This window comes from Schistocerca serialis, chromosome 5 (genome assembly GCF_023864345.2).
Source record: "Schistocerca serialis cubense isolate TAMUIC-IGC-003099 chromosome 5, iqSchSeri2.2, whole genome shotgun sequence".
NCBI lineage: Eukaryota > Metazoa > Arthropoda > Insecta > Orthoptera > Acrididae > Schistocerca > Schistocerca serialis.
In genome coordinates this window covers 186001021-186015455 of record NC_064642.1, presented here as the reverse complement: position 1 = coordinate 186015455, position 14435 = coordinate 186001021, and positions in this window count along the sequence as shown.

Sequence of the window (14435 nt, the reverse complement as noted above, 5' to 3'; positions counted from 1 at the left end):
GCTGGATGTTGGTGACGTGTAGTCTTTAGACAGTTTGCTGATGTAGTCAATGTTGAGCATTCTGTCACCACAGATGGTTTCAGCTCAAGTTGTAGCTGTACCATTTTAGAGTCCAAGATAATGTGAGTACAGCACTGCAGATTTAAATGTATGAACACAACACTTTTCTGGTGCTATTCCATAGTTGGTGCCCATGGTCAGATGACAGCCACGCTGATGCATAGATATTCTGTTAGTGGCGGTGGGGGGGGGGGGGGGGCAAGGCATCATGTAGCAGTCATACTTCCTCCGTAAAATTGCCAATGATGGCAAGTGGGTGTTTATTGATAAGATAGGTCAATGTGCTGTTCAGGCCAGCAGAGCTTCCAGACATCTAAATCTGGTTTGGGTCCCAAATGAAATTCTTTTGGGTACTTTGTAATACTGAGATGTTGTTTCTGCTTTACTTTTAGCTAGCTAACTTTTAACTAATCTTCACTTATTGTCATAATTTTGGTTTCTTTTGATACCCATACAGATTTTCAAAATATCTCCATCATCTTTTAATCACATTAAAAATAAATAATTTTGAACTCTTCTTCTCCCTCCTCACCGTAATTTCTGAATTACCCTCTATAGGTAGCCTCAAAAGAGCATCGTCAATCACATTGTCCCTCTTTGAATATACTTAACACCATAGTCAAACAGTTTTAAAAGTAATGCACATCTTATTATTCTGATGTGGTATAATTTGGATTCCTGAAGGGAATAAAAGCGTAAGGGTCCATTAATCATTGGCAGCTCAAATGCACAGCAAATGATGGTACCCTTTGGGAAACAGCAGCAAGGGACAGAAAGGACACCAGGTGCACTGAGTGTGTATGCCTGGGGGGCTTCAATCAACATATTGAAAAATAAAGAGGCTATTCTGGCAGCCATTGAGGAACAGTGCAACCAGCTGCAGATTGTGACATATGTTGGAACAAATTATGAATGTCATCTGGGCTCTAAGGTCATTCTTGGGTCATTCCAGTGACTGATAGAGATGCATGAGTAGACCAGCCTTGTGAATGGAGTTTCAATGAAACACACAACCTGCAGCATTGTTCCCAGAACTGATCATGGCAGTTTGATTCTGAGCTGAGAGGAAGGTCTGAACCAGAGACTTTGAAGGTTCTGTGATAAGCTAGGCTGCAACTGCTTAAACCTGTGGCATAGGGTTGGGAATTGTAAGGTCCCCCTAAATAGGTCAAGTGTGCACTACAAATCAGAGGCTGCTACTCAGGTAGCTGACTGTAGGTGGGATGAACAAGGGTTTTTCAAATTAGGTGATTCTCTATCTAATCCAGATAATGATAACTGTAGGAAACCCAGAAGTATCAGTGTAAGATTAACAGAAATGGCTACCATAGATGATACATTTAAAATCCTAATGGTAAACTGCTACAGCATTTGCAGTAAAGTGCTAGGGCTTGAAGCGCTCATAAGAAGCAATGAAACTCACATTATACTAGGTACAGAAAGCTAGTTGAAACCTGAAATTGATAGCAGTCAGATTTTGGAGGAAAATTTAAGTGTATATCAAATGGGAAATGGAGGTGGCATATTTATTGCAGCAGACAAGAAACTCTGGTCCAACAAGACAGAATTTGAAGCTGCATATGAGATTGTTTGGGCAAGACTCAGTACCAGGGGTGGGCATAAAATGATAAATGGATCCTTCTATTGCCCACCAGACACCTCTCTTGATTTCATCAAAAAAATTAAAGAAAATCTCAGTTTGCTTGTACTTAAGTACCTCGATTAAACCATAATCATCAGGGAGACTTAAATCATCCAACAATTAATTGGAAAAATTATAGTTTTGTTAGTAGTGGGCATGATAAGACATCCTGCAAAACTTTATGAAATACCTTCTCTGAAAAATATCTGGAATAGATAGTTAGGAACCCCAATCATGATGGACATATATTGACTCTAATGGCTACAAATAGACCCGATGTCTTTGAGGATGCCCACATTGAAATTGGTATCAGTGACAATGACACAGTTGTTGCAACAATGATTACCTACATACAAAGGACAAATAAAACATGCAGAAAGATATATATGTTCAGTAAACTAGATAAAAAATTTGTAGTGTCATAACTCAGTGAGGAAGTTGAAACTTTCAGCACAGGTCAGGAGCATGTAGAGGAACTCTGGCTCAAGTTTAAAAGAATAGTTGACCATCCACTGGATAGATATGTACCCAGAAGAAAAGTTCATAATGGAAGGGAACCTCCGTGGTATACAATCACTGAAAGAAACTTCTAAAGAAACAGATATTGCCGCATAATAGATATAAAACAAACCATAGGGCTTTAGATGGAGAGATGCTGCATGAAATGTGCTTAGCTGTCAAGAGAAAAATGTGTGATTCCTTCAATGACTAGTAGAATATTATCAAATGACTTTTCACAAAATACAAAGAAATTCTGCTCGTATGTAAAGGCTGTTAATGGCCCAAATGTTTGTGTTGAGCCCCCAGCGAATGAGACAGAAACTGAAACTGAGAGTAGCAAAGCAAAAGTTGAAATGCAGTGGTAACACTGTTTCCTGTCACAGTTTTAAAGTTAAAAGCTGTTGGGCTTGGCCAGTAAATGGATGGATTACTGTCCAGATCATTCAGATCTGCTGAGTGCTGTTGAGAAATGGGGTGCACTTAGCCCATCTCAAGCCATCCAATGACATACTTCATTGAGGAATTGCAACTCCAGTCAGGAAAGCTGTAATGACCAAGAGAATGGTGTGCTGATGACATGCCACTCCAGATCTGCATACAGTGATGCCTATAGGCTAAAGGTGACAAGCCAGTCAGTCAGTGCCATTAGGCCCTCTGAGGCCTAAGCTTTCAGGTGTAAGTTACATAGATGGTTTTTTACTCTCCCTGGTTTATCACAAAATACAGCTTGGAATCCCCACAGAGATTCTTTTAATTGTTCTTTCTGTTTAGAGTTTGAAGTTATAGCTTCACAAACTCATGGTTTACAACTTCCTCAGAGTTTTGATCATATGAATAATCTATTGTTACTGAACTTCCCTCTTTTATTCCAATTCAAATTAGTGGTCCTACAGTTGCTTGATCTCCCCACCCCAAAACTGTGGACTCTCATGGAGGAAATTTTAAGTTTTTCTGTCCATTTTCCTTGTTGTTTGGTCTCCAATTTGAATGCATTTGACTTATCTCTTCCCATCATCTATTTCTATTGTGTCACCATTTCTTGCCCACTGTCAATCTCTTACATTTCCATTACAATCCCTTGAGCCCTTTTCTGATTTTCAGACCTTTGGCTCTCACAATCTCTTCTCCCACATTTTGCCCTATTGAAATTATGGTTATAGGCTAAGGTTGCTATCAATGATCCAGCTCCATTGACGAACCAGCTCAATTCCTCTGTGGATGTTGACAACAGACACATAATAGTGGTCATTAAGTGCACCCCATGTTACCAAATATTTGCCATCTACGTGGTGAGATATTCAATGTAGCTAGAAACCAGCAGTGGAAAATGTAAGATTTTCCCTATGTTCTTGTAATTGATTAGTATTAATTAGTGAAACATCACTGTGATATCATAGTAGTAAATACATTTCTGGAGCCATCAACTGAAAATATGAGCAAATCACCCCATTTTGTCATATTTCCAATATAAAATTATATACTGTGGATGGAGACTAGGTGTTTTTAAGCGAGGCAATGTGAGTTACCTTGTATAAGCCACCTCAGATTTTGTCTAACCTTGGGCCTAAGTACTCCACTATGAAAAAAATTTAAGTGCAGTAACAGCTTTCATCATATGTTTTCTAATAGTTTCGTAATTGTTTTATTAATTAGTCAAATGGCTCTTTATCCCTTTATAGGCCACATCAATATTTTCCTTCAAAGTAGCAGTCATGAACATTACTAGTTTTCTAGTCATACATGGAAACAGGAAAATATGTCTTTTTACACAAAAATTGAATTTTTACGAGTTTGTTTGCTTGTTAAAAAGTCGATCACAATACATTTAAGGTCATGTACATTACCTGAATGTTTCGTGGTCGATGTCAATAAAAAGTAATCTCTTGAAGGAGGTAAATAATTTTATTCCTGCATTTGACATTAAAACATATACTTTGAACAAAATTCACATTTTCAAAACAATTTTTCTACTGAAAATAAAAATTTTATCTTTCTAATTAAAGTGTGTAGGCATAACCATCTTTCAAAATTATTTTAACTAATCGAAGTGCATCCAATAACACTCAATCATTTCACACTGTGAATTGGTGCAAAGCATTGCTTGCAAAATGCTACCTTGCAGGAACCACAATTAAGAGAACTTCTCTTTGGTTTTGATTGGGCACTGCACATTGCGCACCTCCTTGAAGCACCCTTCACAGGCATATGTGCTGCAGTAGAAGGAGACAAGCTGATCTTGGAAGTGCTATGTGATTTATTCTTACTAATAAAAACTTTTGGATGTTGTATAGCTGCCATCCCCGATTTGGATCAAAGATCGTATAATAGACTGCAAAACTTCGGAAGACTTGAGCACAACAAATAATGCTTTTACTGTACATATACTTGCCGACAGTCTCGGAAAAAGACTGGCAGAAACCCTATATGACTCAGGATGCAGTGTTACTAGCGTAATAAAACCTGATGCTCCACTGAAAGAGATCGTCAACAACTGCGAAAATCTGAGTATCAAGATAAAGAAAAATGATTGTGTTCTAATCCTAGGGGGCGGAGTAGACGTCCGCTGCAATGATGTATTATCAGCAAGACGAGCGCTAAGAGAGACGCTCGAAAAGCTCAAAAATGTACATGTGATGGTAACCAGCATTCCATACGATTTTTTTAAGAAATCTCGTGTTAACGAAGAAATAAAAAAAACTAACAGACTGCTTCACAAAATAACAAAGTGCTACCCAAATTCAACATTTGTCCAGCTAGATTTCAGAAAACATCATTTCATAAACAGTGTAGATCTCCTAAATAGAGAAGGACAACTGTATGTCTGTGCTCAAATTATAAAAACAATAAATAATTGCAATGATCAACACAAACTGCCTGGTATCCTCACCATAGCAGTAACTGAGCAAATGGAAATTTGCAAGGAAACGTCTAAGATGAGAGAGATACCTAACATACCGGTACCAGTATCTGAAGGAGTGGTAGAATATGGGGTACCAGCAGAAATGTCAGGAACATCCAGCAGAGTTGAAGAGGAAACAATTTCTTCAGATGAGAAAGCCTACAAACCTAGTGTAAACTCATGTGCACCTGAAACCTCCAAGGATGAAGCTGTCAGCACATTCGACACACTCAATGCTTCATGCTCACTTGTAACTAGGACTGCAACCACAGCAACAGCCAAGAACCATTCAATTAGATCCAGAAACTCATCAGCTGCTCTGCAGACATCTCAAAGGAAGAGCCTCAGGATAAGAAGAGCTGCTGTGCGTAGTGACTATTTTTTATGGGACCTTCGCAATTTGAAGAAGAAGAAAAGGCAGAATCTTTACAGTGTCAGCAACAAGAAAGTACAAAGGTAAATAGTGCAGCAAATCCACTACATGAAACTTTAACAGTTGTATACCAAAATGTGCAAGGACTAGAATGTAAATTAGCTGAAATAGAAGTTCTATTAACTGACTATCTAAAGACATTAACATACTATGCATAAGTGAGCACTGGGTAAAAGAAATGCAAGCGTCTAGCATAATTATTCCAAATTTTGAAATGATTAGCAAATTTTGTAGAATCAACCATAAAGGGGGTGGGACATGTATTTATGTTAGGACAGGGGTAGAATCAAAAGAAATTAAATGTAAACTAAAATGCATAGAAAAAGATTTTGAATACAGTATATGTGAGCTAACCAAATTCAAAAATTACTATTGTGTGTTTGTACCGATCACCACTGGGCAAGTTTGCCATTTTTATGGAAAACCTTGAGGGACTGCTGAATGAACTTAAACATAATGTAATTGTTCTTGGTGATTTTAATGTTAACTTTAAGAATGATTGTAGCAAACAACAGCAACTGTGCAATCTGTTTTTGCGTCATAATATGATCGCAACTGTAAATGAAGTTACCAGATGCGGAAATATGTCTGAAACTATAATAGATCAAGTATTTACAAACAAGAACAAGTGTGAATATAACACCGAAGTAATTGACACTGGTTTCTCGGATCACAAGGGTATCAAATTGAGTTTAAATGTCACATCTTACAAGGACCCTGTTATCAATAACAATTACAGAGAAAGGAGATTTATAAATGATGACAGCATAAGAATTTTTAATTACATTCTGGAAAATAACAACTGGGGTAGTGAATCAAGTGGTGATGTCAACAGAAAGTTTGACTCATTTCTTGAAAGCTACAAACACTGCTTCGATGTTGCCTTTCCTATAAAAAGAGTCAAAACTAAACATAAAACCAAAACATGGGTTACACAGGGGATTAGAAAGTCATCAGACACTCTCAGAAAGTTAAATAAATCAGCCAGTAAGAATGTAGTACTGAAAGCACATGTGAAATGTTATAGAAGCCTGTACAAGAAAGTAATAATTGCAGCTAAGAAGCTTGATAATGATACCTATATTGAAAAGGTAACAACAAAATGAAGTCAACTTGGGAGGTAATAAATAAAAATATAGGTAGACACAAAAGAAAAGTTAACAGCTTTGTCATTAAAAGTGGGGGTAAAACTGTTAAGGACCCACTTCAGATTGCCAACATATTTAATGAACATTTCACAAATATAGCCATAAATTTAATTAAAACTAAATGCAATTCCAATAACAAGGTAAAAATCCCCATGAATGACATGTCAATGTTCCTTTATCCAGTATCTGATTCAGAGGTACTAAATGCTATAAATAAGTTAAAAAATAAAATGTCATGTGGGTGTGATGGGATTCCTGACAAAGTCATTAAGCAAAGTGCAAGAAACATAGCCTCGCATCTCACTGAAATTATAAATGAATCTTTTAAGACAGGGGTGTTCCCATCAAAACTTAAAATGTCTACTATAAAGCCACTTTACAAGAATGGTGATAAATATGATGTTAGTAACTTTAGGCCTTTATCAATGTTGTCAGGTTTCTCAAGAATAATAGAAAGGATAATGTATCAGAGACTATACAAATTTCTTATTGAGAATAGAATATTGGTTAATGCACAAAATGGTTTCCGTAAAAATAAATCAACTGAAACAGCTATCTTCAATTTTTTGCAACTTGTTCTAAATTCCATAAACAGAAAGGAATTAAATTGTGGATTGTTTTTAGACTTATCAAAGGCCTTTGATGTCATCGACCATAAGTTACTGCTTAGGAAGTTATATGCCTATGGGATACGTGGAGTTGCCCACAAATGGTTTGAATCATATCTGTCAGACAGGTATCAGAAGGTGGAGATAAGCCAGGCAGATAGGACATATTCATCAAGATTCGAGAGAGTTTTGTATGGAGTACCCCAGGGATCTGTATTAGGGCCATTACTGTTTTTAATATTTATCAATGACCTACCAAGTCATCTATCTGAAGCAGAGGCAGTACTGTTTGCTGATGATACAAGTTTGTTTGTTAAAGCAAATAGTGAAGCTGACTTACAGGAAAAAGTCACATTAGCAACAGACGAAGCAGACAGATGGTTTAATGAAAACAGACTCATTGTGAATGCCAAAAAAACAACGTGGATCAACTTCAGACATATTACAAATAAAATAAAAACTAACCTTACAGTAGAACTGGGTAAGTGTAAGATTGAACAAGCATCATACACTAAATTCTTGGGAGTATGGTTTGATGAACACTTAAGATGGGAAAAGCATGTAATATCATTGAACAAAAAATTAAGTCAAACATGTTATATACTTAGAATGCTTAAAAGCTCATGTAATATTAAAACAGTGTTATGTGTTTATTTCTCATTCATGCACAGTTTATTAAGATACGGCGTACAGTTTTGGGGGAACATCAGTCTAACAAAACACTCATTTAGACTACAAAAGAAGGCAGTCAGAATAATAAAAGGTATAGGATATAGAGACTCTTGTAGGCAAGCTTTCAAAGAATTAAAAATCATGACACTACCATCTTTATACATATATGAAAGCATATGTTTCTTAAAAGAACACGAGGAATTTTCTACATTAAACAGAGAATTTCACAACTACGAAACAAGGAATAGGAATGATTTCCACAGAGAAATTCATAAAACAGCTATGTATCACAAAAGTGTACTATACCAACCCAAAATCCTCTACAGTGCTCTCCCCAAAGAACTAAAAATAATACCAAAACTGTACATATTTAAAAGAGAGTTAAAAAACATGTTATTAAGCAATAGTTTTTACAGTATTGAAGAGTTTTTGAATCGTTTACAATAAAAGCGCAGTTCATATTTCCCTGACATACTAAATATGTGTAATTGCTCACATTTAAATACTTGCTGTTTCTATGAAAGTGTGAAACTGTTAATGTAAGAATGTAAATAATCTTTGATGTGAGAATCACTAACTTTTTTTTTTTGTACGTTGTTATCCTACTTGTGTATTTTTATGTTAATGTTCTAAAAGTTCTATTAAAATTGTAATGTCTAAGTGACATGTAAATTCAATTACAAATTTTCATGTATATGTATTTTAAATTGTAATGTTTATTGACAAGTCCTATATCATTTCGATGATGTACTACAAGGACGCTAATAAATTGAATTGAATTGAATTGAATCATCGGCCATTATGCTCCAGAATGTTGAATGTGACTGCTGTTTGCTGTGCAAGGCTAGTTTGCTGGTTTCTTTGTAGAGAACATATGCATTCACTATTGCTGCATCTATAAAGTAATAAAAAAATTTCATCCTGCCACACCTAGACTGCCATGCTACATTGTAGGATCCATGATGCTAGTCAAATCTAACTACACCAGCCACACAGCAGTTGTAATCAGCAATGGCTTGAGGGCAACAGATAATTTGCTTCCTCCCCTTTTTGTCACGATGTGTAACAAATGTTTTCTTTGTAGGATTGCTCATACTGCTTGCAACAATGACTGACTTAGTACCCCTGTCTTTCCATTTTGTTACAGACACATCTCCTGACATAGAGATGTGAGATTCCCCCATACCAATTTCTTTATTGGTTGAATGAATTCCCTTTGGGAAATGTCTCCTCGAAGATAAAATCGTCCCACGCCAGAAAATACCTTTATTCAACAATTTAGGTTAGAGAGGGAACCTGGAGAAAAAACGGCTGTAAAACAAACAGTATCCATGATGTTGGAACGATGATGAAAGTGGCAATACACCTTTCTCTCACCGGTGTGTATTATGGCCATCAGTCTTTCCTTCATAAATCTGAAAGTTCAACGTGTATCCAGTTACAGAGCAGCTTATAGCAAGAATTTTGCAGCTGCGCTTTATTGATTTGAGTGGCATGTACTGCTTGAGAGAGATCCTGCCTTTGAATGCTATCAATTTTCATCTACTGAAAGGAATCTACTAGGTTGTCTGTATATAAAGGTGAAAACAGATGATTGGGAAGGCAAGTGCTTAATAGAAACAGGAAGTCACGTTTATGAAGTGACAGAGGAAGACACAGCAGATCAGTGTAGAATTATAAAATTGAAAAGATGGACGTCTGGTGATTCCTGAATTGTCAGAAAATTTCTTACTGGTGATAGATTGGATAGAGAAGTAAATGCATGCTTTGATGGCGAAGGAATGATGCTCTGAAAACTTCATTCACATGATTCAGAAGTGGTCTTATTTTATAAATGTTGTCATATATCCGAACGCCTTTACTTGCTATGTTTTCATTGTCATTCAGATGCAAATAACGATAAAGTTTTAGAAATGGTATGAGTGACATTATATTTGCGGTTCTTGATACGTGGAAGTTGGGTTCAGTTGACCAATACTGGCGAGTGCTAGGAAGAGAATGGCATCCCATTGCAAAAGCTTTCAGCTCCTCTAAGTTCAGATTGAGAGCTGCACTTCTCTAAATAGCATACACGTTTGACTGAACAACTATGAAATTGAGAAAAGTGTCATAAAAAACAGTGAAAATATCTCAGATGGGGAACTTAAATTTTCTGGAACATCTGGCCCAAAATATTCATTATACACACTGTCACAACGCCTCTCGGTGTTAACAAAACAAAATAGCTCCCAAATTAGCTCCCATGCCCTCATAATATAAATTCAGAAAATGTCCCAAGCCCCTCCACAAGTATTAATTTACGAAATAGAAATAAGAGACAAACAGAGGGAAGTCTATAGTAGAAAAATAATAGAAAAAGAAAAGAATTTTAATCATAAATTTTGGAAGCATGGGAGGGGGGAAAAATGATAGAAATGATTAAATTACTAATCATAGCGTGTAGGCTTTCACGGCCGGCGTCTTCAGTAATTAAAACTCCCGGGCTAAGAGGCCGTGGTCCAACACTAGAAAAACTTCTCCCTGACGTTTCTTTGCCAGCTGCGGGCAACATCATCTGAGGTGAGTCTACAACTGGCTGCTAGACCGTGGAGGTCCTGTTTATATAGAGCATGTAGAAGGCGCCACCACTCGTCACGTTTTGTCGACTGGGACCTACGGACAAATCGGCTGTAGCAGAACATGTTTTTGAAACGGGTGACTGTGAAATAAAATTTAGTGAGACGAGCGTGCTAGCTAAGACATTGCATTATTATGCACGTATCTATAGAGAGGCTGTAGAGATTTTTAAATACCACAATAATTTTAACAGGAAAGAAGAAGGCTTGAAGTTAGATAAGATATGGCGATCGACTTTGTACCAAAGATGTGACAATCTATTACCTTCGATCGAGAGTAATGTCGCCAGCCAGAGATTGTTTTACTGTTGACAACATGTGACGAGTGGTGGTGCCCTCTACGTGCTTTATATAAACAGGACCTTCACGGCCTAGCAGCCAGTTGTAGACTCACCTCAGATGATGTTGCCTGCAGCTGACAACGAAACGTCAGGGAGAAGTAGTTCTAGTATTAGACCACGGCCTCTTAGCCCGGAAGTTTTAATTACTGACTAAATTATTAGTAATTCTTATATATGAGAAAATCAATATCATAGTCACAGATCGTAGGTCTTGAACACCAAAGAAAGCGTTTACTAAAGTATAAATAGACATACAATGCAATTATGATACTCCAGTGTCTATCCTCTAGTCTGTTCGAAGTCAATTAGGACGTACAGCTTTAGGAAGCAACAATAGGAGCTTTATTAAACCAGGGCGCAAGAATAATTCGCGAAGAGATTTTTTTTTGGGAAGCATTAATTTCAGATCAGAATTAGAACTTTTGTCATAGAGGTGATCGATAATCTCTCGGACTTTAACGTCACTTCGTGTGAAGATTTTAATATTTTACGGAATTAACTACACTCCTGGAAATGGAAAAAAGAACACATTGACACCGGTGTGTCAGACCCACCATACTTGCTCCGGACACTGCGAGAGGGCTGTACAAGCAATGATCACACGCACGGCACAGCGGACACACCAGGAACCGCAGTGTTGGCCGTCGAATGGCGCTAGCTGCGCAGCATTTGTGCACCACCGCCATCAGTGTCAGCCAGTTTGCCGTGGCATACGGAGCTCCATCGCAGTCTTTAACATTGGTAGCATGCCGCGACAGTGTGGACGTGAACCGTATGTGCAGTTGACGGACTTTGAGCGAGGGCGTATAGTGGGCATGCGGGAGGCCGGGTGGACGTACCGCCGAATTGCTCAACACGTGGGGCGTGAGGTCTCCACAGTACATCGATGTTGTCGCCAGTGGTCGGCGGAAGGTGCACGTGCCCGTCGACCTGGGACCGGACCGATGTGACGCACGGATGCACGCCAAGACCGTAGGATCCTACGCAGTGCCGTAGGGGACCGCACCGCCACTTCCCAGCAAATTAGGGACACTGTTGCTCCTGGGGTATCGGCGAGGACCATTCGCAACCGTCTCCATGAAGCTGGGCTACGGTCCCGCACACCGTTAGGCCGTCTTCCGCTCACGCCCCAACATCGTGCAGCCCGCCTCCAGTGGTGTCGCGACAGGTGTGAATGGAGGGACGAATGGAGACGTGTCGTCTTCAGCGATGAGAGTCGCTTCTGCCTTGGTGCCAATGATGGTCGTATGTGTGTTTGGCGCCGTGCAGGTGAGCGCCACAATCAGGACTGCATACGACGGAGGCACACAGGGCCAACACCCGGCATCATGGTGTGGGGAGCGATCTCCTACACTGGCCGTACACCACTGGTGATCATCGAGGGGACACTGAATAGTGCACGGTACATCCAAACCGTCATCGAACCCATCGTTATACCATTCCTAGACCAGCAAGGGAACTTGCTGTTCCAACAGGACAATGCACGTCCGCATGTATCCCGTGCCACCCAACGTGCTCTAGAAGGTGTAAGTCAACTACCCTGGCCAGCAAGATCTCCGGATCTGTCCCCCATTGAGCATGTTTGGGACTGGATGAAGCGTCGTCTCACGCGGTCTGCACGTCCAGCATGAACGCTGGTCCAACTGAGGCGCCAGGTGGAAATGGCATGGCAAGCCGTTCCACAGGACTACATCCAGCATCTCTACGATCGTCTCCATGGGAGAATAGCAGCCTGCATTGCTGCGAAAGGTGGATATACACTGTACTAGTGCCGACATTGTGCATGCTCTGTTGCCTGTGTCTATGTGCCTGTGGTTCTGTCAGTGTGATCATGTGATGTATCTGACCCCAGGAATGTGTCAATAAAGTTTCCCCTTCCTGGGACAATGAATTCACGGTGTTCTTATTTCAATTTCCAGGAGTGTATTTTTGGACAAATTCGGACTTTGTATTGTGATAGTGGAAAAGCTTTACTTCTCGCGACTAGTAATCATAGTTCGTGACAGTTAGTGGATATTAAACGGGAACAATCTTTTTATCGAGAGTGACAGAACATTGTTTAGTATCTCTGATATTGACGGGATTCCTGATTAGATACTTATTCAAAGAAACCCTTTGAATGCGATCATGTGAATGAACTGATTTATTAATAATTATTGATTAATAAAATAACGTGTTAATTTGAAACTGACTATTTGTCTTGAACTATACTTCGATTTAGGTTTATAAATAATTAGATTACGTGATTTTCACCAAGAATAAACTGCAGACTAGTAACTGAAACAAGTGAACTAGAATCTATTGAAAACACTAGTATTAATTTACCTATGGTTTTTTCTTTCAGAACTGGGAAGACAATACGTGTAGTGACTCACTGGGTTTAATTTAAGAACTAGCCGGGATAAAACATAACCCCTCAGTACCAGGCAATGTATAGATAAATTAACATTCCTACTTTCATGCAAGATATGGAAGGCGGGATAGAAAAAAAGGGTCGCTCTAACCTCGACATTTAGTGAACTGATATTGCCCTTGTGTTATTGCTGTGCCATCACTCTATGAGTCACTATCTGCGTGAGTAGCAGAAACTGTCAAGGAATGTGTAGGCTGAGTAATAACTATAGGATCTTCATATTCATCACAGGTACTATCATTGAAGTCTAATTCCTTTGTCGAACTGCCACCCAGCACAGGATGAACTGTATCAGGGAGGCACTGACTGGCCCTGGGTTCACGATGAATCTGTGAATCTTCTGCATCTATATCACCCCCGTAGTCAAAATCATCCGAAGAAACATCAGAACATGAAACTTCTTGAAGAATCTGCAGTATCTCTGCTTCGGTCAGTCTTTGTCTAGCCATTTCCTACACAAGAAATTACGCTAATGTATCCATTATTGACCACCAAAATAAAATAATAACTATAAAAAAACATTGAAGGCTCATGGTACAAGCAGTTAATACAGATATTTCGTAAATAAGAATTACTTCAAAGCAAATCGTATTGACGCCAAGCATAAGAAAATGTAGGATGTCCAACTCTGTACTGCAGTATGCCAAATGTGCATTCAACTTGAAAACAACATCTCAGCGGAAAAGTTATTGGCTGTGTGGCAAGTTCTGTGATGTTCTCTCAACATTTCACTCACCATAAAGCATGTATGAAAATGATGACCACACATTCCTGGGTCACAGTTTACAAAAACAGACAGCCTTGTATTTCAGCAGAATATCGGAAATGGAAAGCTTGCTGAACAGTGTAATTGTAAATAGTGTGTTTCGAGACTACTTACTTTCGATTTCAAGACACAATTGACACTTTTCTAAAGGTAAAACTTCAGAGGACGATTACAAAGGGTAAAATGTATGTAACAACAACAACACGCTTGCCCGCAAAGTAACAAAGGCGATAAATGCCTCTGATGCGGTCGGCAACATTCTGTGGTCGATTTTTCAACCATAATGACAATGTGCCCCTGGTATCTGTAGAGAATTTAGCGAACTACATTGCAGCTA